The 25,303-nt window shown below is 39.5% G+C and overlaps 1 protein-coding gene across 2 annotated transcripts in view; it reads left to right on the forward strand.

Annotated features, from left to right (window-relative positions):
- Positions 1 to 8,830: 8,830 nt before the first annotated feature.
- LOC132827309 (protein-tyrosine sulfotransferase 2-like) overlaps positions 8,831 to 25,303 on the forward strand; it is a 69,981-nt gene continuing 53,508 nt past the window's right edge. For both annotated transcript variants that reach the window (XM_060843950.1, XM_060843948.1), the window contains exon 1: positions 8,831 to 8,968. The gene's annotated coding sequence lies outside the window, so the exon portion shown is untranslated. The remainder of the gene's footprint in view (positions 8,969 to 25,303) is intronic.

Raw genomic sequence — 25,303 nt, forward strand, 5'->3', positions numbered from 1 at the left:
CCGAGTATAATTTTAGATCACCAGAAGAGGCTAAGGAACTTTTAGACTCGTTTAAATAAATCGTAAGAGACAATTTATGTTGGCTTGCCTTTTCCACACTCCGTGGGGAGAAATGGATATTTTATTATATTTTACTTTTGTTTCTGGGAGCGGGGTTGTTTTCCCTTGCTATTTTATGTTATTATACTTAACTGTAATCTGTTGGAGTTGTAATTTTATAGTTATGTGTATTTGTATGTGGTATTGATGCTGTCAGATATGCTCAGGTGTGGGTGGGGAGGGGTGTGGGTGGGGGTGGGGCGGGTGGGGCGCTCACTGTTAACTCTAGCTCTGTATTATATCTAAATCCTATTAAGGAGCGCCCGGGTCAAGGTGGGACACTGTTTGGGAGAGGATATGGTGGACCTTTGGAAAGGAAGTAAGGCCCCCTGAGAACAAGGGGGAGGATCTCCATTTAATAGTTTCCTTTTTATCATACTGTTAAGAGTGTATTAAAGAACACTGTCTCTTATTTGAAAGATGTAAGCAACTCAATTGTACACTCTAGATAATTGTAGATTAGATTAGTAGTTAATTGAGTTTCATTTTTCTTTTCTTCTTCAGTATCATTCCTTTGTCGAATTTTGATGATTATATATTTAAGATCTAATTTTATATTAATGTTTGTACTTGAAAGTTCTGTTTATTTTTGTAAATTTGTTAAGATGTTAAATTTCTAATAAAAAATCTATAAAAAAAGATGAATATTACATTGCTGTTTTGGAAAGATAAAGTTATTTAAAAATTAATATTAAACTGTGTATTGTTTGTTACGCATTAAGCCTCCTTGAAGTGCAAAATTTGTTATTTGGAATTGACAATATCTCATGAGCTAAATCTACTGATTTAAACTATAATTTCTCACTCAACATTGCATAACCTAATCATTTTTGAAAGCAGACTTAGCCTGGTGTGATCAGCATCACTCTACATACTGCAGCAATGGATCTGTCAATTAATACTTATACAATTTTGCAAATGTTACACTAGACAGTCACTATAAAGGGGAAAATTTTCATGCAGATTAATGATTTGACTGGAAGTAAACATGTTTCATAATTGTAAATGCTGTGATTAATTATGAAACTATCCAATTTATCCAACTGTAATATGGACATTTTCTATTTCCACACATTCTATATCTTCCATGTCCTTCTCAACAATAAACACTGATGCAAAATACTTGTCATGTCAGATTTGTGATGAAATACTCTCTACATGCCAGGATGTGCAGCTCCAACAACACTTAACTACTAGAAAGTAGATTATGAGATCAGCATCCTATCCATCGCTTTAAATATTCACTCCCTCCACACCAACACAGTGCAACAGTATATACCACATGTAAACCTGCATTGCAGCAAACTTGTCAAAGTTTAAGACTTTGAGAGCACTTTCCAAACTTGAAACCTCTACTACCTAGAACAGCAAGGACAGCAAACATATGGAAATGTCACCACCTGAAAGTTCCCTCCAAGTCACAAACTTATATTACTATTTCTTCACTGTCACAGAAGATAAATCTTTGAGCTCCTTCCCCAACAAAGCTTGCAGCAAGTTAAGAAGGTAGCTCACCACCACCACCACTTTAAGGGCAGTTAGCGATGAGCACTTAATTGCTGGGCTGGCATGAGTCCCACGAGCAATGGATGAATAAGAAAAATAAACATTCTCCATCACAGAAAAGTGACATCACTTGCCAGAAAAAAAGTTGACTGTAAAATCCTTTGATATGTCCTAAGGTTATGAAAGTGTTCACTTTATGCTTGAAGTAAGAATTATCTTTAAAAACCATGTGTTATGACTGAGGTAAGAGGGATGCACTGTTTTGGTTTCTCGTGCCTGTACTCCACTGCTTACAATAAATTTTAAATTTAACCATGTTCATGATGTGGCCAATTGTAGGTATTTTGTAGTCAATCTGTACAACACTGATCCTCGTGGCACATAACTGGTTACAGGCTTCTAGTCCGAAAGACATCAATGTTTCAATAAAACTGTCTTAATCTATAGGACTTTATGCATTCAATATCTTGAAACAAAATTGTGGTAGAATATTGCTCAATGTGTTGCATAACTAGATGCATCAGCATAATGAAATATTTTAAGAGTCATAGAGATGTTAAGCATGGAATCAGACGCTTCAATCCAACGCATCCTCAGGGAGCAGGTATCCTAAATTAATCTTGTCCCATTTTCCAGCATTTGGCCAATAACCCTCTAAACTGTTCCTCATCATGTACCCATCCAGAAACTCTTTAAATGTTGGAATTGTACCAGCTTCCACTTCGTCTGACAGCTCATTCCAGACATACACCACCCTCTGCATGAAAAAGTTGCCCTTTAGGTCCCTTTTAAATTTTTCCCTGATCATCCTAAACCTATGCCCTCTGTTGTTGTGGTTCTGTTCGCCGAGCTGGGAGTTTTTCTTGCAAACGATTCGTCCCCTTTCTAGATGACATCTTCAGTGCTTGGGAGCCTCCTGTGAAGAGCTTCTGTGCTGATTCCTCCGGCATTTATACTGGTTTGAATCTGCTGCTTCCGGTTGTCAGTAGCTGTCCGCTGCAGTGGCCGGTATATAGGGTCTAGATCGTTGTGTCTGTTGATCGAATTCGTGGATGAGTGCCATGCTTCTAGGAATTCCCTGGCTGTTCTCTGTTTGGCCTGTCCTATAATAGTGGTGTTGTCCCAACTGAATTCATGTTGTTTGTCATCTGAGTGTGTGGCTACTCGGGATAGCTGGTCGTGTCGTTTCGTGGCCAGTTGGTGTTCATGGATGTGGGTTGTTAGCTGTCTTCCTGTTTGTCCTATGTAATGTTTTGTGCAGTCCTTGCATGGGATTTTGTAAACTACATTGTAAACCAATGCACTCATCCACGAATTCGATCAACAGGCACATCGACCTAGACCTTATATACCGGCCACTGCAGCGGACAGCTACTGACAACCGGAAGCGGCAGATTCAAACCAGTATAAATGCCGGAGGAATCAGCACAGAAGTGCTTCGCAGGAGGCTCCCAAGCACCGAAGATGTCACCTAGAAAGGGGACAAAACATTTGCAAGAAAAACTTCCAGCTCAGCGAACAGAACCACAACAACGAGCACCCGAACTACAAATCTTCTCACAAACTATGCCCTCTAGTTCTTTACTCTCCCACCCCAGGGGAAAGGCCATGGCTATTCATCCTTTTCATTTTATAAACCTCTATTAGGTCACCCCTTAGCCTCCAATGCTGCAAGGAAAATAGCCGTAGCCACTCTATTCAGCCCCTCACTATGTCAAACCCTCCAACCCTAGCAACAACCCTGTAAATCTTTTTTATTTTTTAAGATTGTTAGAATGAGAAAGATGTAGGAGACTAATGTGGCTTGGTGTATTTATTAAATTGATTCCCAAGCCAGCCTCTCTAGTCATTTTTCCACTTCGATCACTTGTACGTCACTTCAATGACAGATGTGGCCACATTGGAACTAAAGGAAAACCACCAGAAATACTTTGACAGAACTCCTTACTGTACTTAAGTTCAACATACAAAGTAATAGAAATATGGATGTGGCCAGGATATATTCCCTGTAGCTGAGCATTATAATCGAGCCAGTGTCATAGTAGAGCCTGCAGTAAAGAACTGTGTAACATCTAGCAGCTACCAACTGTAAAATGTCCCTCAGATAAATTGATCTGGCGATTCGATTCGGTGACAATTAAATTTCTAAGAGGAGGTAAATCGATCAGGGAAAGAGGCTGCTTAGTGAGGAGGATTTTGGGGGAGGGGGAGAAAATTAAGTCAGGGCTGATTTCTTCCTCTTGACTGCATATTTAGATAAGTAAGTGTCAAAAACATAAGTTATAGGTTGCACATAACACCATATTTGGTTTCCCCAAGTGGATCCTTGCCAACATTAAAGTCCTCATGACAAATAATTCTTGAAGTAGAGTCACAGGTAGATAGGATAATGAATGGAGTGTTGGTATGCTTTCCTTTATTGGTCAGAGCATTTGGTATAGGAGTTGGGAGGTCATGTTGTGGCTGTACAAGACGTTGGTTATGGCACTTTTGAAATATTGTGTGCAATTAGATTAGATTCACTACAGTATGGAAACAGGCCCTTCGGCCCACCAAGTCCACACCGACCCTCCGAAGAGTAATCCATCTAATCTCCTACCCTATATTTGCCCCCGACTATGAGCAATTTAGCATGGCCAATTCACCTGACCTGCACATCTTTGGATTGTGGGAGGAAACCGGAGCACCTGGAGGAAACCCACGCAGACACAGGGAAAATGTGCAAACACCACACAGACAGTTACCCAAGGCAGGAATTGAACCCGGGTCTCTGGCGCTGTGAGGCAGCAGTGCTAACCACTGAGCCACAGTGCCACCCTACTGTCATCTTCCTCCTATCAGGAGGACATTGTGAAACTTGAAAGGGTTCAGAAAAGATTTACAAGAAGGTTGCTGGGGTTGGAGGGTTTGAGCTTCAGGTAGAGGCTGAAAAGGCTGGAGCTGTTTTCCTAAGAGAGTCAGAGGGATAAATAGACAAGGTCTTTTCCCTGGGATGGGCGAGTCCAGAAGTAGACAGCATAGGTTTAGGATGAGAGGGGAAGGTATAAAAGGGACAAAAAGGGCAACTTTTTCACACAGAGCATGGTGCGCGTACGGAATGAGCTGCCAGAAGAAGTGTTGCAGGCTGGTACAATTACAACATTTAAAAGACATCTGGATGGGTATATGAATAGGAAGGGTTTAGAAGGATATGGGCCAAGTGCTGGGAAATGGAACTAGATTAATTTAGGATATCTGGTCAGCATGGACAAATTGTACTGAATGGTCTATTTCGTGCTGTACATCTGTAACTTTATGAAGGTGTTAGACCCCTTGTTTGCATATGCAGAGTGTCTATGCCTTTTTCGTAAGTGTAAAACATCAGCTTTGTTCCTTTCAAAGTGTGATGAGCAACACACCTTAGGAAAGTTGTGTATTTCACTTTTTGTCCGTCATAGTGGAGGCTATTATTCCTGCTGACACCCCAAAATGAGCTCAAATTAATAGGCTATTGTATATCAGCTCTCCAATGGCAATGTTATTTTTGCAGAAGATGACAGCATTTGTCAGTTTATAAATGAAAATCAATTAAAATAGTTTTGAATCAGTAATTTTAGTATGTCTGGAATTAGTTTTCCTTCAGAGGTTTGTGAAGTGGTTTCCATGCTATTTGGTTTAAATCCAATTTGAGAAGAAACTCCAACTGCATCTCCAAAGACAGTCATTATATGGTAATGAACTTGATTACAGACAGTACAGCAAAAGCTGTACAAGATTAGAACAAGACTGTAGGGTAGAATGATGGCCCATGGCAAGCCTTTTCAAGAGCCTTCAGCAAAGAGAAAGAGTGATTAAGCAAGGGAAGGTTAGAATTAGAAAAGTAAAGAGCTAAAATTTGTGCCACAAATAGTATGATGGAGGAAGGGTAGAAAATACACTCAAACATGCATCAGACTGCGAAGGGTTATGATAATAGAGTGCATTATGAAAATAGAGTGCTATTTATTCAAAACTGAGGTGATTTGGTATGAGAACCAGGAGAACATTCAGAATTCTAGAAGAGTTGATGTTTATGTTGGTAGATCTCAGGTACAGGGTACTGATGAAACGAAGAATCGATCTGACTGAAATATAAATGGGAAACATTGGAGTTGAGGGAGGAATAGAGATGAATGATAGATCAGTGAAATTAGATAGTTTTGATTATAGAATTGAGTCATCGAGACTCAAAATGTTAGCTTGCTCTCTCCACAGATGTTGCCTGACCCACTGATTTCCCAGCAGTTTTTGTTTTCAGTGGGGATTGATTGTTGAACATATTGGCATTATGGAACTGTCTTTAGGACATCTTTTCCTACAGACAATTTGTAAAACCAGTCCAACAATCAGGACTAATTATGTCAGTTATAAGTGCATAGGATGACAATTCTCTGGCTCCTGGGCAGGTGGACAGACTGTGAATAATACAGCAGCAGAAAGCCTACAGACTTTAAAAGGAGAGAGACAAAGTAGTAACATAAGCTGCTGTCTCCAACCAGAATGAACTGTTAGTGTGCAACTGCCATGCCTGCAGTAAAGAACCGAAAGGACACTTCATTGAGTACTGTAGACTGGTTCCATCAAATTGCGTTCCCTGGTTTTTTCCTTCACCCTTAACATTTTTCTTATTTGTCGATCTCCTGGCTACATGTGTCTGGGTTTAACAAAGGGTTAAGTGTAAGAGCTATTCATATTTTGTGGTTGGAACTGATTTATTTAAAATAAAAAAAGAGTAGCTCCTTATTAAGTACAGAAACCTGGTCAGCATTTTCTATCAACTTAAGTTTGTCAGACAGAAACTGGAAATTTAAAGTAATTTGATTAAATCTTTAATCCCAGGGTTCGAGTATCAGCATGTTTCCAAAGTAGTTTATATCATTGCTTCAAAGTCCTGGAACTTCCTAATAAATTTGGAAAAAAACCCTTAATCTCTTGATTCAGGCCCACTGCTAGCTTCGAAGGTAATTATGAATAACTTGTCGACAAAACTCTCATCCAAAATGATTTTAAAAACCATCTGTCCCAGTCAAAATAGACAGGCAACCTAAAACAGGAAATAATAGCACACCATGACAAGGACCAAAGGAGTCTGAAAAATGACAAAAGGTGGTAGATGTTTAGAACGCTCTTCCACAAATGGACCAGTTGTTAATTTTGAATCTGAGAATGTTTATTCAGCAAAGAAATATTCAGGAATCTGGGCCAAAACAGGTATATGAAGTTATGCCACAGATCAACCATGATCTCATTGAAAGGTGCAACAGGCTCAAGGGGATGAATGACCTACTCCTGTTCCTATGTTGTATGCTCAATGTCCAGATTATCATATCAGCTCCAGGAATTGATATAATCTGCAGTTATGTTGCAGCATTCTTGTGATTTGCTGAAACTGTGGGTCATTGGGAAAGTGTAACAAGTTAAATATGATTGGAGTTGGTGTATATTTAAAAAATTCAAATTGATATTTATGAAATAATAGCTTGTTAATGGAGCACACCATTTTGATTTGAAAGCAGAGATGAGCTTCATGGAATCACATGCACCCATTGGTCAGATAGAGATGAGTAATTGTTTTCCCCCCAATTGGTAGTTATAATAGAAAAAAAAGCTTGATTTTTGTAGTAAAACTTGTTCAGGATACCATTTGTTATCTTTACTGCAAGGCTTCCCAAACTGTTGGTTGGGGTAGTTAGATGAGGTTTTGAATTCGCAAGTCGATGGCCTTGTAGTATTATTACTAGACTGTTAATCCAGAGATCCAGAAAGAGTTCTGGGGACCTAGGTTCAAATTCCACTCTGGCAGATGGAATTTGGATTCAGACACTTTATTGAAATTAAGAATTTGTGATCATGGATCCATTGTCAATTGTCAGAATCATCTGGTTCACTAATGTCCTTTAGAGAATGAAACTGCCATCCTTACGTGCTCTGGCCTATGTGCTTCCAGACCCACAGTACTGTGGTTGACTCTTAACTGCCCTCTGCACAATTAGGGTTGGACAATAAATGCTGCCTGTCCTCATCCATGAGTGAATAAAGAAAAAAGGTTCTGAGGCAGCAACAGTGAAGAAGTTTTGCTTGATTTCAGACAGCTGGGAGTGTCTTTTAAATGATTATGCATTTTAGAGGTGGGTGTAGCCTAAGCAGCTTTGAGGCTTGATTGCTGGTGCAAATAGATAGGTTAGGTTTTTTTTGAGATCCCCACCTTTCAACAACTTCTGTGCTCCAATCCCTCTATCACAGCTAGTGTACTACTTAGTCTGTTCAACAATTGGGCTCACATTGATTTTACGGTATTACAAGTCAAGCTGGGGATAAAGTGTTTGGAAAACAACTGTGGATAGAAAATACTGCTCTAGTGATTGAAAGTTTTTTGGGCACAAATGTCTATTTCAAACTACATTGAAAATATTCCTCCTGCTACTCTACATACTTTTTATGTTCCCATATACTTTCCAAAGGTGACAAAACCATCTACAAAAATGTGTAGATACCAGGGATTTAAAATTAAGAAAGCTGGGAGAAACAACTGACATTTCAATTCCTTTGAAATCTTTCAAATTATATTTGACTTACAGTACTTATTGCTACTTGTTGTGCCACGTTTCATATTGGGCATATATATTTGATTCTTGTTAGGATTTTTCAAAGGTCAATTTTACGATTGATGGCATTTCCTCAATGAACTTAAAAATCACAATACCCCCATCTTTAAAACTCAACTGCGTGTTCCTAGATAACCTATTATCTCTCTCATAACACTCACGTCATTAGGACATCTGTATTCTAATTTTTCCTCCTTAGCATCTCCAAATTCAAGTCATTCAAGCACTGATTCTACTGCCTTCAGGTAATACAACCTATGAGCTCTGGAAATACTTCCAGAAACCGCCTTTACCTCGGGAAAAAAAACCGTTGCAACGACCAAACCCTCGGTTATTTTTCGTATATCAGGCGACCGATAACGATTTCATTGCACGTTTAAAAGGTACTAAACACTAACTTATCGCCGAGAGGACAGGTCATGTCGGCCTTATTGTTTACTGCAGTTGGCCGTTTAAAACGGCGAAGATACTCCAACACCATCTCGCACCCGCCCTCAGAGGCCGTGACCCGCGCATGCGCCCTAGGACGGCCACCCGCAGCGTCGAGGTGAAGAGCTGTCCCGTGACGCAATCGCGTATTCAAATGAAGATTGAAAGGAGCTTTTTAAAGTAGCGACCGGCTCGAGCTGGGGACCGGTACGGGCGCGATGGTCGGACAGCGGCTCGAGACGCGGTGCTGCCGCCACTGAAAAATAACGGCAGCCAGAAGGCGATCGGACCGCCTCCCATCAATTCATGAGGTAAACTCGGGCTGATTGTGATGGAGAAGTTCACGGACCCTAATGGGAAATGGAGATTTAGTGAGCGAGCGTTGTTCATTTCCGTTCCATAATTTCACACTGACAAATCTATTCTCGGGTGGGGTAAATGATAGTGACTCCCCTCTGCCGAACCTAGTCCGCTCCAACTATCGCAGGTCACAGAGTCCGTTCCTGATTTTTGAGCGAAAAGGTAACGCTAATTTGGTCATTGCCTTTCACTGCTGTGGCTGCTTAAGAGATAAGGGAGTAAATTGATCGCTGCTTTGTGATGGGTGCGCAGCAAAGCGAGTTGCGGCAGCGAGCATCTGGAGGCAGGGATCACACTCGTGTAACAGAATCGCTGTGCAAAAAGCCTCCCCGATGGGTCAAGCTTGCAAGATTTTTTTTGTGTGAGAAAGACAATTGGTGCAAACATGATTGTGCACGCAGTTAGAGTGATTGAGTGAGGGAATCGTGTGGCTGCACCAGCGCCGTTGTTAAACGCTGTTGGTAGCTATCCAGGTTGACCTTTACCCTCGCTCAGTACCATCATATCACTACTATGACTGCGCTTCTCGAGTACCTCGTGGGCTGGTAATTCAACTGTAAGACGTAGAAGCAGAAGTAAGTCATTTGGACCATCAAGTGTGTACCACGAATGAGATCATTGCTGAACTGATACTCCCCCGCTTCATTTTTCTGTCGTTTTCCCCCATAACGTTTAACTCCCGCATTGATTAAAAGCCTATCTCAGCCTTGAATATTCTTAACCCTGCCTCTCTCTTTTAAAACAAAATAAAGAAATTGCTGGGAAGACTCAACAAGTTTGGCAGCATCTGTGGGAAGAAAGCCAGGATCAGAGTGGTGCTGAAAAAGCACAGAAGGTCAGGCAGCATCCGAGGAGCAGGAAAATCGACGTTTTGGGTAAAAGCTTTTCCTTCACTTGATGCTGCCTGACGTTCTGTGCTTTTTCAGCACCACTCTAATCTGCAGTGCCCACTTTTGCCCTCTGTGTCTTGAAATGTTAACTTTGTTTTCTTCCCACAGGTGCTGCCAGATCTGCTGAGTTCCACCAGCAATTTCTGTTTCAAATCTCCAGCATTTGCAGTTTTTTTAGGTTTAGCTCACCGCCACATCTCTTCCAGCTATGCCCACTTTGAAGAAATCCAACAGGATTTCTGTTCTACACTTTCTTCTTGCTCTCCATCATTACTTTTGTTTTCTTGCCTGAAATTTGACATTGTCTCTGCTAAAAACCACTTTCACATCCACATCTCATTACTCCAGATGAAGAATCACTGCACTCAAAATGTAAACACTGCTTTCCTCCCAAAGATGCTGCCAAACCCAGAGTTTTGACAACAATTTGTGTTATTATTCCAGTCTCTCTAGACCTCTGTGGTGAAGTCACATTTTTTCTTACTACTCTCATATCTTGATGTTATTAGGAACCAAAGCTTTATTGACTATTGTATTGAGCATACTCAAAGATTGAACTTCCACAGCTTCTGAGGTACAGGATTCCAAAGATTTGCCATCCTTTATGAAGAAATTCTTCCTTACCCCAGTCTTAAGTGATCCATTTATTCTGATCTATTTATTGCCTCCTAGTTCTTGACTGAAAAGCACGGGGAATTCCAGTGTTTACCTGTTGTATTTTATAAGAACTTTTGAGGTGTGCATGTACTGAAGGTTTCATTCTTTGTATTAATTCTTCATAATTTCAGACTCTGGTTCTTTAACCTCTTCTAGAGCAAACCTAGAGCCAATTCTGTCAAGTGCACCTGCGCAGGATAGGTTGGGTTGCAGTGGGTTGGTACAGGTAGTGGTGTGGCAGGAGGAGACCATAAAACACACTTGTACAAATCTGTTTAGTTGCTTTGAACTTTAGATTAACTGCTTTGTGTACATCATGAATTTAACTGTTCATGCTGTGGGATTTCTGAAGGGGATCAGTTGGAAGCAGGAGGCTGCAAAGGAGATGGATAGGGGAAGAAATGAGTTCTAAGGGCAAGCAGTGGTGGTGATTGGATGGGATTGCTGTTGGAAGGAGGAAGAGTTTTAAATCAGTTGACAAAGGATTATTCATCAAACTGGGAGGTAGCAAAACCTGAAATCGGAGGTAATTAATTCTTTGAATGAAGATCTCGAGCTTAAGGGAGGGGAAGGCTTGAACACTAGATTAAGCGCCCCATACATTGCCTCTGTGCTGTTCTCTTGGGAGAATGCCACCTAAGGTGATATTTCATTAAAATGTATATATCTGTATTTTGCAGGAATGATCTGTAGTATTGTGTATGTTATACATTGTCTACCAACCAAAAAAAGGCAACCAGCAAACTGGTTCCATGGCTCCCCAGCAAAAAGGCACACAGTCATTGTGATTATGCAAAGTAGTGATGACACCTGTTTCAAATGATTGCTAATTCCCGCAGTCTGTCTAACAACGTGTGGTCCTTTCAGCAGTTTTCTGGAATTATTGAAACCCCTTTCAAGATCTTTTAAAGATTGTTCAAGTAATTAATTATAAATTAATTCACTGCCTCTAAAGCAGAAAATTAATGTACATATTCATGTGGATAGCTTGGGGTGTAGCTTTACCTTTTCAAAACTTGCTTAACCTTCTGGGATTCTTAAATTATGGCAGTGTATGCAGTTTTGGAAACCTTTTAGTAAATTGAGAAATATCTTCTGTACAAGGTGATGACTGAATGGAGTGAGAATAGAAATTAAAATGTATTCTACAGTGTTCACCAAAACTTCAAACAGTGACAGTTCACCGCTCCTTTCACAGAACTAATACAGACATGAAGGGCTGAATGATATCCTTTTCATATGTCTAAAAATTAAATAGTCCTGTTGCAATTTACAATGGTGAATGTTGATTCAAAACTGACCTGAACCATGATAACAAGCTTTAGTGTTTGCGCACCCAAATTCCATGTCTTATATAAAAGTTCTGACAGTACAGGCAATTCCCAACTTATGAATGGATTTTGTTCCCGTTTCCGTTTGCAAGTCGATTTTGTATGCTAGTCAGAATACAACACGGTCAAAGTAAAATAGCTGTTCATTAGTACGAGGAAATGTTCATATCTCAGACCTTTAAAGTTACACCCCTGCTTAGGATTGCATACACGTGGAGCAATGTTTGTAAACTGGAAACCTCCTGTATATGTAATTAAAAGACATAGTATGTATCATTACCATTAGTTCTTCTTGAAGTATCATTTGTGTAACATGTAAAATGTTGTGATTGTTTGAAATTCCACTTGCTGATTTAAGCTAATAATCCAAATGATTGCATGTAAACAAAAATAAGGAAATGTATTTGAGAAATCAGTCACTAATAGGAAAATAACTAGCCAATTTTTAAAGTTACCTGGCCAGATAGAAGTCCAGAATAAACAATTCTTAGTTACGAAGCTATATAAAGAAAAAGGCACTACAAAGAATTGTGTGGAATGAGCTGCCAGAAGAAGTGGTGGAGGTTGGTACAATCACAACAGTTAAAAGACATCTGGATGGGTATAAAAATAGGAAGGGCTTAGAGGGACATGGACCAACTGCTGGCAAATAGAACAAGATTAATTTAGGATATCTGGTCAGCATAGACGAGTTGGACTGAAGGGTCTGTTTCTGTGCTCTATATCTCTGTGACTCTAATAGGGATGCACAGAGGTTCTCTTCATGAGGCAGTGAGCGTAGCTAAGGTATTAAATGAGTATTTTGCATCTATCTTCACCAAGAAAGAGCTTGATGCCCCTGTAGTTCAGACACCAGATGGATTAAAATTGAAAGAGAGGAGATATTAGAAAGACTTGGTGTGCTTAAAGGTGCTAGGATACTGAAATATGCATGTAAGAATACTGAAGTAAGTTGGAGAGGAAATTGCAGAGGTGTGAATCCTCACTGGGTACAGGGATTAGAAGACTAAGGAATTGCAAATATTGGATATTTCAAAAAAAGTATGTATAGCTGCATCAATTACTGGCAGTCAGTTTAATCTTCGTCATGGGTCAACTTTCAGAAGCAATAATCTGGTATAAAACTGAATTCGCTTGGGACAAATGCAGATTAGAGAAACACAGCATGGAATTGATTAAAGGGAAATCATGTTTAATTAACTTGATGTTATTGATGAGGGTAATGTGATGATTATATTCAAAAACTTTTTGACAAAATGCTCCATAAGTTTTGCCAACTAAATTGAAGTGACAAGGGTAGCATGAATCCGAGTTTGACTGAGTGACTGAAAAAATAATGCTAATTGTTTGGACTGTAGGATGACACACTGTGATTTCGTGCGTGAATTAGTACTAGGCCCCCTAATTTCTTTGATATAATTTAATGACATCAATTGGATGTACAGAGCTCAATTTCAAAATAAGCAGCTATCACATGGTCTGATAGTGATAGGTAAAAAGAAGACATTCAAAGTTTGATGGAGCGGACAGATGACAGATTGAACTTAATACTGAAAAGCGTGAAATGGTACATTTTTATTAGAAATAATGAGGCGAGGTTATACAAAACCAAGACATAGGATTGCAAAGGGACAACAGCAATCTCTCTGGCATATGTGTGCAAATATTTGATGTTGGCAGCCAAGTTGAGAATGGTTCAAGGGCATCTGGGGTCCTATGTTTTTATGAATAGAGGCAATTTTGGTTACTGTGTACTTTTGAGGGTTTTAGAGATATTAGTTCCAGGAATAAGTGTTTAATTTGTGTGCAGAATGTAAAAACTAGGGCTGTACTCTTTGGGAAATGTATACTTGACGGAGCTCCTCAAAACCATGAGGGATGTATGATTTGGAGATGTCAGTGTTGGACTGATGTGTACCAAGTTACAAATCACACAACACCAGGTTATAGTCCAACAGGTTTAATTGGAAGCACTAACCTTCGGAGTGCCTCCTTCATCAGGTGGTTGTGGAGTGCACAATTGTAAGACACAGAATTTATAGCAAAAGTTTACAATGTGATGTAACTGAAACTAAACATTGAAAAATACCTTGATTGTTTGTTAAATCTCTCATCTGTTAGAATGACCATGATAGTTTCACTTCTCTCATATGTAAATCACAAAACTTCTTTTAAAAGTTATTCTCAGGTTAACTGGAACAGTTGGTGTCAGTGCACATAAGATGTTGAGATGTTGAAGGTGTTAACCCCCTGTGTTCCCTGTCTGTGTCATAATGTTTAGACTGATTCTAATTAAAAAGTGAGTTAACAGAGTCTTACATGGATTCATGCAGTGTTTGAACGAAGTACAATGTAACTCTGCAAGTACAAATTCACGCCACAAATGTATGTATGTGTGTGTGTGGTGGGGGTTTGTGAGTGTCTGTGAGAGAGTGTGTATATGTGAGTGTAAAGTGGTCTAAGTCTGTAAGAGGGTGAGTGTGGGAGTGTGTGGATGTGTGTCTGGGGTGGAGGGTTGTGAGTGTCTGAGAGAGAGAGACTGTATATTTGTGTGTGAGTGTAAAGTGTCTAAGTCTGTGAGAGGGTGTGTCTGTAGGAGTGTCTGTGTATAGTGCAATGGTGGTCACCTGTAGTGTAACATGAACCCAAGGTCCCGGTTGAGGCCCTCCCTATGGGTACCAAACTTAGCTATCAGCGTTTGTTAGACCAATTTTCACTGCTGCCTGTCTCTAATCTGCCTTGGAGGATGGTCACCCGAAGGTCCGAGGTTGAATGTCCTGGACCACTGAAGTGTTCTCCAACTGGGAGGGAACACTTCTATCTGTTTAAGTAGAGCAGATAACAAGAAATTGGTGGCAGAGTTAAGAGCTTTTTTAATCAGTCATCTGAAATTGATACTCTTCCCACTCAGTGTTAACCCTGCTGCCTCACAGTGCTCAGGATCTGGATTTGACTCCTGCGTGAGGCAACTGTCTGTGTGGAGTTTGTGCATTCTCCCCATGTCTATGTGGGTTTTCTCTGGGTGCTCTGGTTTCCTCCCACGTTCCAAAGATGTGCAGGTCAGGTGAATTGGCCATGTTAAATTGCCCATAGAGTTAGGTGCATTAGTCAGGGGCAAATATAGGGTAGGAGAATGGATCTGGGTGGGTTCTCTTCAGAGAGTTGGTGTGGATTTGTTGGACTGAAGGACCTGTTTCTGTACTGTAGGGAATCTAATGTAGTCTAAAATCAAGTGCCTGGCTGAGTATACAGTCGAGGCAAAATCAACTATGTTTTCAAAAGGAACGGCAGACCAAAATCTTCCTTCAATTCTGTAAATAATTGATTCTTTTAAATGGGATCAAACAATTTGCATATTTTGCTCTAAATGCACACTTTCTCAGCTGAAATCTGTTTACAGTTACCTAATTTGGAAAAGAACACATTAAACAAACTTACTGGACCATAGTTTGCCCAAAGTTTTCAAGCACAAACCTGTTGCATCATCACTGTTGAACTGCCATTATATTTGATTAAATAGGAAATTTGAAAAGCTGTTTTTGAACAGGTCATACTTGTTACTCAAGTACTTCTGCTGAAATTTTAAAAGGTCTGTCTCGAGTTTTCTTGGTGCGAAATGCTATGAGCACGAAAAACCTTTTTCTGATTTCCTTCTCTGTCTATATTCGTATCATTTATTTTCAAAGTGTCAGTGAACAACTGGGGCTCTAAAATTGATAGGTTTGAAGCATCACTGATAAAGTAAAGCTCAACCACTTAATTGGTAAAACCCATGTCAACAAAGCAATGTCTTACTATTTTGGGCACTCATTCTTCATCTGCACTCAAAATACCTTGTCCCAGTTTTCCAGGGTTTCAGCAGAATGTCAGTAGATAGCTGCAGAAAAAAATCACTGGTTACCTATGTGCCTGAATAGATTACCCATCGTGACATTAATGATGTCACATAACATCCTCAATTGCTGCTGTTCTGTAAATCAAAATACTGGAATGATCATACTTAACAATTTCGCTTTCAGCATCAAATTCAAGCTTTCTGATGGTTGATTATTTGCAAATAGAAACCAAAACATTGGCATCAACACTGTTCTTTGGAACACCTTTCAGCTTTTGATAAATATGGTGTGCTTTCTGGAATTGACACTTGTATTACAGCTAAATATGTGAAAGTCTTTGATAGGCTGAGGTCAAAGGTACTGAGGTTGAATAATATTTCTACTCTGATTACTTCCAGTGTTCCCAGCTATCATGATAGAAATCCATTGGTTAGATCGCAACATAGAAAATGGGAGCAGACCTAGACCATTTGGCCCTTTATGCCTGGTCTGCCATTTATTATGAACATTGCTCATCATCCACTTCAATAGCCGGTTCCCATATTTCTTCCCTGTCCTTTGATCCCTTTAGTCCATATATATATATCTTAAAATCTTACAATATTTTGATTTGACTGCTTTCTATGAATTGTATAGGTTCACCATTCTGGGTCAAGAAATTTCTGCTGAAGTGGTTGGTCCCTTCTCAAAATGTGAACCCCTCATAACTGAGGAGAAACACTTTGTCGCAACCTTTTTCATGGCATTAGTTGTCAAATAGGGAGATAAAAAATATCAGTTTGATTCTAAGTGCTTCTGTGCGGAATATGACACTAGAACAATTTCGCTCACTCGTTTGACCTGTGATTTCCTATGCATCAAGTCTTTCACTCAGATGGAGTTGCTATAGATTTATTAACTTTTATGCTGCTCTTGGTGCACCTGATGTGGAGATGCCAGTGTTGGACTTGGGTGGACAAAGTTAAACATCACACAATGCTAGGTTATAGTCCAGCAGGTTTGTTCAGAAGTACAAGCTTTCGGAGCACTGTTCCTTCATCAGGTAGATAGTGGGACACAGACAAACTCTAACCACACATCTTTTAATGCATTGTCTGAGCTGAGATGTCACATTTTTTAATAAAACCTTTAAGTTATTTCAGGAATGTGACTTGAAAGAATTTCTAGGATTTACATATTAATTAAGCAAAACCTGCAACCCAGTTTAAACGATGAAAGGCTTAACAGCAATCTAGGTTTGTTCAATACATCGAATCAGTTGTATGACACTTTGATATTTTACTATAGATTCTGTGTCTTATGATCCTCCTCCACTAGCTACCTGATGAAGGAGCAGCACCTCAAAAGCTTGTACTTACAAATTAACCTTGTGTTGTGATTTTTAACTTGATATACCTGTAAACCTTTTGATGCTTCATGGTATGATAGATTTGTGCAGATCAGCTGTCACTATTATTTTGAGACAGCACAGGCAATTATAAAAACATAGCTAAATGATGAGGTGCTTGCTGACTTTCTATAATGATTGGAACGTGCACCAGGTCGACCTCCTTGACTGTGAGATCCTTGACTTGGAGACTGGCTGACAGATCTAAACAGGAGATTCAGAAAGTTTCCTCCTTTTAGGCACTGGTTTTGAGCTGGCTGATCAAATTCCATGTGAGGTGACTTGGTGATGGGTTGCTGGCCTCTGTCACAAAAGCAAAGTGAAATAATTGCACAATGTGCAAATTCACCTCCCATTCTTGAGTGGCTAACATTTGATGGCATATCAGCATAAAGTGCAGATTGCATAATACTCTCACTTTTTGCTATGAAATTGCACTCCTTCGACTGTTTGGATTTGATTAGTGACTTTCCCTTGACATTTTGTGTTGGTGAATCATGTGATCGAAGTAGATAACATGAGGATATTTTTCCCCCGGGCACTTGCTGGCCTGGAGCTTGATTGATTGATTGGTGTTGACTGTTGAGGCTTGGAAAAACATATGGAGGTTGTGAACATAGAATGTAGGACAGTTCCAAATATCTTTTCCTCCATGCACATTTGCAACTGGGAAATGATTGTGAGGGATTTAAGACCATTAAGCTGACATTCACCAGTAAGATGACATTTTTGGTGCTGTACAGCTTCTAATTAGTTATATTCTGATTCCTTGTTATGTTGGTCAGCAGACACCTATGAAGTAAATGGCCCTTCCCTGAAGAAGGGTTGCTGGATTTGATCTATTTAAAAAAACTCTTTTTTTCTCTCTCTCCACAGATACTGTCAGACCTTCTGAGTTTCTCTAGCAATATCTGTTCTTGTTTCAGCCCTATCCTACGCTGGCTGCTAGGCATTATGACCTGAGTGGCATAATATATATACTGGAATCAAAGGCTATCTGATACAACGACAGGCCATATTTGATAAAATCCAGACTGTCCAGTACAAAAGTTGAATTCTGGTCACTCTATTACTGGTTGAAGCAATCAATAAGCTGCTTTTATCCAGACTATCCTTCTCTGGTTATCCCTGCTCAAAGTTGATTTCGTTACTGTTAGACTGGGCAACACTGAGGCATGCTGTTGGCCTCAGCACCCCCTAGATACAAAAAGGAAATATTATCTTTGGTTTTGCTCTTGAATGGTATTCAATGACCCTTATCAAAATTCATTTTTAGCAGTTGGATGATGGCAGGATGAGCCTCCAGTGTGAATATCCCTTTTTATTTCATTTAGGCTTACATGTCAGAACTACATTTTGCAGACATCTAGGATAAAATTAATATTTGTAGGAGAGGAGAAAAGCTGGTGAAAATTGGCAAAAAGAAAAGGAGGGAGAAATTGGATTTGTGATTTTATTTGGCACTTTTTAACCTACTGTGGTGAAACAACTAAGAAACTGTTGTGACTGAAAACAAGACTGCTTTTGAAATCACTTTGGTTCTTACTTTTTATGCTCTAGTAATGATAAGAGTTACTTAAGTACTGAAATACGTGAGTGTGTCTGTACAAACAATGTAAAAAGCAAATCAGTGTTTCAAATTGGTTTCTCCATTGTTTTGCAGAGTGGATATGGAAGATCCTCTTTTTTAAATAACTAATTCAAGTTTTAATGAACTTTTTATGACTGTATTACTAACAGTGTTTTAAGATGAGGACTCATCAGTAAATTTGAAACAATTTAAAGTATTATGGGATTGCTTAGTTATTACTGAATTTTGATATACCATTTTCTACGTTGTAGTTTTAAGCTTTGGAATGTGGAGACAATAGCTTGAGTTTCCTAAGGATAATGAGATCTTCTAGCCATACAAAGTAATCTGTAATTTTATGCACATGGGTGTTGGTTGAAAGATCATAGATAAATCTGGGATGTAGAACAAAGAGCAGGAAGTGTTCCACATGGAACAATCGTTTTATGATAGTCACTTCATGCCAGTAGATGATTTGGTAAACAAAAAAAGGGTCATTATTGACACACATTGTTAACTCTGTACCACCTTCCAGATGCTATTTGATATGCTGAGTATTTCTAGCATTTTGTTTTTACTTCACGCATCCAGAATCTTGAGATTCAAGATTTAACTTGTGTTTTGAACCAAGGACGGGCCGGCTTATATTGTTTTCCTTGTATATGATTTGGAGATGCTGGTGTTGGACTGGGGTGTACAAAGTTAAAAATCACACAACACCAGGTTATAGTCCAACAGGTTTAATTGGGAGCACTGCTGATGAAAGAGCAGCACTCCGAAAGCTAGTACTTCCAATTAAACCTATTGGACTATAACCTGGTGTTGTGTGATTTTTAACTTCTCTTGTATTAACCTTGATTGAGTCGGTTCAGTTCAGTTAACTGATGGATGGTTTGCAATGCAGGATGACTCTAACAGCATGGGTTCAATTCCCACACTGAGGCTACCATGAAGAATTCTCCTTCCAATCTCTTCCCTCACCTCTGAGGCAAGGTAAACCACCATCAGTCATCTCGCTGAGAGAGCAGCCCTGCAGTCCACTAAAACTATGGCATCCTTATCATCTTTATTAATCCTGCTTGCTTCCAAAACTTGGGTCCATTTCAGTCATCCCAATATATAATTGTTGGATATGCTTAGACCAGTCAGGAGGAGATTTTGTTTTTAAATGGATCATTTACCAGTTTAGTTTGGGAATTTTCTACCTGCTGAGCAAAAGGAGAAGCTGATGATTAGTTGCTCAGCAGAATGATGCCATTAAAGCAACACCACTAATTCACCATGACTGCAAGTTAAAGTTCATGTTTGGGAGTGGTAATGTCACAGGTAACATTAAGAGACTGAAGAAAAACTACTTGTTACAGCAACTCAAGGTGTTTTCCCAAAGAGCCATCACACTAAATTTAACAACAGATTCTTATTTGATGAAAGCCAAGCTAAATAAAAACAGAAAACAAATCTAATTTTATCTTGACATTTTAATCAACCTTGAATGATTAAGAATTTTCACAATTTCACATGCTATGACTTCTTTTCTAATTGAACCTTTTAATTAAAGCTGATTCACAGTTCATTTTAACTCTAATGTAGTCGTAGATGATAATTTTGCAGATGTGTTAATGGAGGGGCATTTTGTGGTGGCTTTTGATTTTTTGACAAGAACATCCAGAAATCACTGAAGGTGGTGTATCTCTGAGCAAGTGGCAAGAATTAGATTCTCTTCCAACAGTCCTCTTCAGATCCTATTATTTATGTGGTAGAGATTGTTGGAAATATGAACGAATAAAGGAATGGTGATGTCAATGCACCTGGATCTTGTGAATATTGGATGCTAAACTTTACCTCCTTAATCAATTAACATCAAGGACAGAGGCAAAAAAACAGCAAATCACATACTGCATTTCAAAATAGATAGAGAAAATTGAGGCATAGCTAGTACTACCAACCCCCTTTTGGGTTGACATTGCCCTATATAGAACATGTTCTGTGCATTTAGTACTGCTTCCAAGTGGCATTCAACATGGAGTATTGATTCATCGGCCAAGGGACAATATGTGGTATTAATCCTCTTGAGGCTTCTTCTTTGCCTGTGTTTGGCTCGAAATCTCCGGTTTCAAGTCAATGCTGAGGACTCTTACGACAGTCCTTTCCTCCTCACTACAATTGTATGCCGCTGCTGTCAGCTCTGGTGAGATAATCCTGCATAAACTGGACAGGATGCAGGAATGATGCTGCACGAATCTAAAACATTAGCTTGTAAATATGATCGAGTATTTTGGTCACCAGCTCTTGCTTGACTAATCGCCACCAATCTGGATACTGCATAGGTTATTACATGTTCAACCCCCATAGCATTCTGTTTTTGTTAGTGTTCTCTCAGTTACTACTGAGAAATTACAAAGTTGTCATTTACTGGTAGAGTGCAAATTGGGTAGTAGTAAAAATGCTGAGAGGCTGTAACAAAATTTTTTCTTTATAGCTGAAGTTGACTGTTGGTTATAAAATCCATTCATGCTACAAATGTTGATATTTGCTAGATATTGTGTTTTAATCAATTGCAAAAATAACCAGCACTTTCAATCTTAATTTATCATTTTATCAAGTTTTTTTTGTCATGATTTGGTTAGAACTTTCTAATTCTCTTGAGAGTAACTTTGTATTCACTGCAAGCTTGAATGCGTCAGGAAGGTTTTCTTTTTTTGTGGTTTCTTCATTCAACTTATTGGTGTCTAAAATACTTTGTATTAATGTCATTGATGATTTACTGAAAGTGAAGGATATCCTGTTTGCCTTTGTGGTCCCAGGGGCTCAATCAATCATCTCTACCATCATTCATTTGTAAAATACTTTTCCATTCAAGAAAATTCAACTGTAAGGTTGAAAAGATATTTGCAGATTATGTGATGGTGAATGGCATAAAGAAAAGGATCCTTTTCATTTTGATGATTAGTCAAAATTTTAATTTGGTAGCATGGTGGGAGATTGCATTAGTAGGCATCCTGTTGTGGCGTAGTATGTGGAAATCATTACTAGAACAACCAAACTTGGAAAAAATGTAACCATGTTTGTGCAGCTACTACATAGTCTGTAGATGCAGCTGTTAGGAAGGACTAGTTTCCTGTTTACCGCAGTTTATGTTGGGATTCTCACAAGGTGTATGTGTGTGCGTGTGCAAATGTATTTTTTTTAATCGTCATCCCCATCCTGTCATAGGGATACTAAGCTGAGTTGACATCTTGAAGCTTCAGGACTTGAATTTAAAGAGTGTGTATGTGTGTTGATTTGACTTCAATTGAACTGCTGAAAATTTTGAAAAAATGTGTACACAGATTTTTAAAAGTTTGTGACACCCTCATGGTCACCATGCAGTAAATATTTGAGTTGTCCACATTTCACTTTCATTTATTTCCACAATGTTATAATCAAATTGCTCCAAGTACAGAATTTGAGAGCAGTCGTTTATGCTTCTGGTCTAGCCATAAAATATTTCTCCAAGGCATGTTGCTGCTAACTAGAAGGCTCAAGTAACCCTATTTGGGAAGGAAATAAGAAGGATACTTGATGTAAATCTTGTTTTAAATTTGTTAATTGACTTGAGATGCTCTAGTCTGATACGGGTCTTGTGCTTATTCAAACCTAAATTTGACAATCCAATGATATAAATTGTATTGTACAGAAAGAGGCAACTGGACGAAAGCACTCTCCTGCCAAATTACACAGCAATGACTGTTGTAGATGCAGAACTGGATCAATCCATTTAGAAAATCCTTAGGACACCCTGGAGCATTGTGGAAGGGCTGGGAATCTAATGTAGTAGCTCCATTTTCTGTAACTGCCAAGTCTAAACCTGAGTGTTACCTTAATGCCCGTGAGAGAGAAAATTGATTCTAACTCTTGGATGACGGGCACAGTGGTTAGCACTGCTGCCTCACAGCGTCAGAGACCTGCGTTCAATTCCCGCCTCAGGCGACTGTGCAAACTCCACACAGACATTCTCCCCGTGTCTGCGTGGGCTTCCTCCGGATGCGCCAGTTTCCTCCCACAGTCCAAAAATATGCAGATTAGGTGAATTGGCCATGCTAAATTGCCCATATTGTTAGGTGATGGGGTAAATGTAGAGAAATGGGTTTGGGTGGGTTGCGCTTCGACGGGTCGGTGTGGACTTGTTGGGCCGAAGGGCCTGTTTCCACACTAAGTAATCAAATCTAATCTCATATTATATGTAAGTGGTAGGTTTTGTTTAATTTTGGAAGTATAACGTTGAATGGTTATGCAGTGTACTGGTCATTTTTGTTGCAATAGAATCTATAATGTTGCTGCTTGCTTGCTGTTAATCTTTGATATACTGCATTTGTTTTCTAGCTCTCACCAGGAACAATTAAACCCCTCTATAGGACAGGAAATGTACTAAAACTACGTCACATTAGCAAAGCATCTGAAATGCAGTAGGAAGGAAGCATGCAATGTAGTTTCTATGCATTGCACTTCACGAAAATGTAGTTAACACTTCTAGTACCATAGAAAACCTAACTTGACAGTAAAAAATGGGAAGCTTGAATGCAAGTTGGTGAAGTGAAAGAACTGATTTTATTTTGAATTACAGGGGAACCTCGATTATCTGAACAAGATGGGCTGACACTATTTTGTTTGGATAATTGATTAATTGGTTAATCAATTCAATGCCTTTCCTCTGGGGCTCGAAGTTTTGTAATAAGTCTGTTCCCCGTTCAGGAGACTAGCAGCAGCATAGCACGTGCGAGCCCTTCCCTCCCCCCCCCCAATCCAGCCCCCTAATCCTGTTAACACCACCCCCCCAATCCTGCCCCCCCCATCCCAACGCATCCAACACTGTCCCCACTCCAGCCCTCCAAACCCTGTCCAACACTGCCCCCTGTCTGCCCCCAATGCACATCCCCCAATACTGTCCCCCTGCCCCACCAACACCACCGCCACCCTGTTGGCCACCTCCCCCTTTCCAGGGCAGCCGGACTAGACACCAACAACAAGACTGTTGCTGCTACTGCCATTTGGGGGTGAGGGGGGGTTGGGGGGGTGAGTCTCCAAATAGCGCATGCACATACACAAACTTTCTACTGCAACTTTTTGACAGGTTCCACCTTTGTCCTGTACAGGACAATGTTAGAGAGATTATTTTGGTGAAGGGGAGGTTTAGGGTATACGCCTGTGTAGAACTCCAGGGAAAATGTGGAAAGAGAGAGAGCGAGGATGGGGGATCAGTCATTTAGAGATGGTGCCTGCGCTCCCATCAGTCTAGGCCTGTTTTCAGCAGCACTTTTAATCAGTAAACAAAAGACACTATCAGCTTTGGACACACATCTTTGATGTAATTTTTCTGCTGGGACCTCACAATCTCCTTCGGATAATCCCATTTTCGGATAATTGGTATTCGGATAATTGAGGTACCTCTGTATGTGCTTGGCTGAAGAGTCTTCACTGAAATAGTTCTGGAAGAACAACATGGGGAGAATTTTGTTTTTTACATTTTAAAATTGATATGTTGGAAAGTATAAACATGTTTTAATTTGATTGAATAAAGGCACAATTTACATTTGGTGTCGATACAAGAACCAGTTTGAGAAAATAGTTATAGAAGGGTTATAATATCTTGTACAATTTTTGAAGTTTGTTTTATAGAATGAAAACATCACTGCTAAGGCCAGTATTTACTGCCCATCATCATTGTCCTGGAAAACGTGGTTGTCAGCTACCACTTTGAATAACTCTAGTCCTTCGGGTATAAGGATGGCTACAGTGCTGTTTGGAAGGGATTTTAAAAAGGATTTTCACCCAGTGACATGGATGAACGACAAAATAGTTCTAACTCAGGATGGTGTGGCTCCGAAAACATTGATCCTTAGGCAACATCACTTTCAACTCTTCTCCAGTCCAGTAAGTGCCCATCCATTGCTACCCTCTGATTCCTATCTTTTAGCCAACTTCTAATCCATGCTACCAAGGACCCATTAATCCTAAACATTTCTAATTTGCTAATCAACCTGTCATGTGGCACCATATGAAATGCTTTCTGAAAGTCTAATATGCAACATCCGTAGCTCTACCTTAGCTGCTGTCTGTCACTTCGCCAAAGAACTTAATTAAATTTATCAGTCATGACCTATTCTTTTCAAAGCCATGTTGACTGTCTAATTTATCTTTCTCTGTATATTTGTCTTGTCTTATATTATGGCCTCCATCAGATTTTTTTCCCTATTGATGTCAAGCTGACAAGTCTATGGTTTACTGGGTTATCCTTTGCTCCTTTCTTAAATAATGGTGTTACATTTCAATCCTCCTTTGCCCTGAACACAATCCATGTTCAAAGAGACATTGAAAATTTCTTTCAACAGCTTCTCCATTTGCTCCCTTACTCCACCCCCCCCCCTCAATAATTTAGGATGGATCCCATCTGGGCCTTTTTAGCACCTCTTCTTTAACTATTGTGGAATGAATGATGTATTGGCACATATATCTTGAAGATACAGTGAAAGGTGTTTTGTCATTGTAATCAGGTGAGTTACAAAAAGAATAAAGAAAAATTGCTTAGATAAGAGTTCACTATCTAATGCTGGTCAATTACTGTAAGCACTTTTTCAA

This window comes from Hemiscyllium ocellatum, chromosome 24 (assembly GCF_020745735.1).
Source record: "Hemiscyllium ocellatum isolate sHemOce1 chromosome 24, sHemOce1.pat.X.cur, whole genome shotgun sequence".
NCBI classification, from domain to species: Eukaryota; Metazoa; Chordata; class Chondrichthyes; order Orectolobiformes; family Hemiscylliidae; genus Hemiscyllium; species Hemiscyllium ocellatum.